At 40.4% G+C, this 1,846-nt stretch overlaps 1 protein-coding gene across 1 annotated transcript in view; it reads left to right on the top strand.

The window, feature by feature from the left end:
• Positions 1 to 496: 496 nt before the first annotated feature.
• The window catches only part of LOC133635069 (claudin-1), a 20,531-nt gene continuing 19,181 nt past the window's right edge, over positions 497 to 1,846 (top strand). Inside the window, exon 1 of the mRNA XM_062027823.1 lies at positions 497 to 629. The gene's annotated coding sequence lies outside the window, so the exon portion shown is untranslated. The remainder of the gene's footprint in view (positions 630 to 1,846) is intronic.

Here is a 1,846-nt window from a genome sequence, read left to right as displayed (position 1 = left end):
GCTACAATACATTATATTGCTTTAATTAGTTCTTCCAAGAGAAAAAAAACGTACTTTCAAGGTGTGGCGGTAATAAAAATGCAAATGTGTCAATTACATTAAGAGGAAACTTTGAATCGGGAAAACTAATAACACAAACAAATAATCAATAGCTGCAGCCTTACAGTAATTCCTCTTTGCGTGTGTTTTGTGGTGTTTTTTTGTTGCTTTCCTATCATTTCGGTGTTTTCACGTGTTGCCTCCTGCAGGCCAACGTAGAAATGAGTGAAATGATTGCACAATAATGTATCTAAAAAGTCCACAACATGTCGACTTGTGGCTGAGGTGCAGGCAGGACACCTGTTTAATAGGCCCCGCCCTTCCTCATTTCACAATAAATGGCCTTAATTGCCACGTTTACTGTAGCTGCTTTGAACACATGTAATAGTTGTGGCAATGTTCTTTGTCTTTGCTAGACTTGCAGACATGCAGCTGGGAGTCCTCACACGGTGTTACAAAAAAAACGTTTGGCCAGGGGGGGAGCGTGCTGGCTGTGCCTGATGCAGGAATGATATCCGACTGGTTGGAGCAGCACGCGGGCCAACATTGGAAGGGAGTCGACCTTGGACGCCTGACAAGGCAATTATCAGGTGCTTTGTTTAAGCTTGCAAAAAAAAAAACATACTGTAGAGGAGCATCGTTTATTAGAAGGCTCGGCAATGAATGCCATGCTCTTATGTCAGCAAGGCTTTGTGGGCAACTATCGAATGTTTGTCAACGCCGTGGTCCTCACCGTGCTACGCTAACTGCTCGCGTTTTGCCTAGTTTTCCCCTGAACAGTGTCTGCGCTAACGTTAGCATCGTGCTAATTAGCGCTGCAGACACACACACGGATGGATGCACAGTTTAAATACAAAACCACCCCGGTTTTTGTTAGTATTCTCTTCCCAAAGGTCCCACAGAGAACTGAACACAAACCTACCGTATTTTTCGGACTGTAAGTCGCAGTTTTTTTTCATAGTTTGGCCGGGGGTGCGACTTATACTCAGGAGCGACTTATGTGTGAAATGATTAACACATTAGCGTAAAATATCAAATATTATTTAGCTCATTCACGTAAGAGACTAGACGTATAAGATTTCATGGGATTTAGCGATTAGGAGTGACAGATTGTTTGGTAAACGTATAGCATGTTCTATATGTTATAGTTATTTGAATGATTCTTACCATAATATGTTACGTTAACATACCAGGCACCTTCTCAGTTGGTTATTTATGCCTCATATAACGTACGCTTATTCAGCCTGTTGTTCACTATTCTTTGTTTATTTTAAATTGCCTTTCAAATGTCTATTCTTGGTGTTGGGTTTTTTAAAATACATTTCCCCAAAAAATGTGACTTATACTCCAGTGCAACTTACACTACCGTTGAAAAGTTTGGGGTCACCCAAACAATTTTGTGGAATAGCCTTCATTTCTAAGAACCAGAATAGACTGTCGGGTTTCAGATGAAAGTTCTCTTTTTCAGGCCATTTTGAGCGATTAATTGACCCCACAAATGTGATGCTCCAGAAACTCAATCTGCTCAAAGGAAGGTCAGTTTTGTAGCTTCTGTAACGAGCTAAACTGTTTTCAGATGTGTGAACATGATTGCACAAGGGTTTTCTAATCATCGATTAGCCTTCTGAGCCAATGAGCAAACACATTGTACCATTAGAACACTGGAGTGATAGTTGCTGGAAATGGGCCTCTATACACCTATGTAGATATTGCACCAAAAACCAGACATTTGCAGCTAGAATAGTCATTTACCACATTAGCAATGTATAGAGTGTATTTCTTTAAAGTTAAGACTAGTTTAAAGTTA

This window comes from Entelurus aequoreus, linkage group LG19 (assembly GCF_033978785.1).
Source record: "Entelurus aequoreus isolate RoL-2023_Sb linkage group LG19, RoL_Eaeq_v1.1, whole genome shotgun sequence".
Lineage (NCBI taxonomy): Eukaryota > Metazoa > Chordata > Actinopteri > Syngnathiformes > Syngnathidae > Entelurus > Entelurus aequoreus.
The sequence above is the reverse complement of the archived record's forward strand: the minus strand, read 5'-3'. Positions and strand labels throughout refer to the sequence as shown.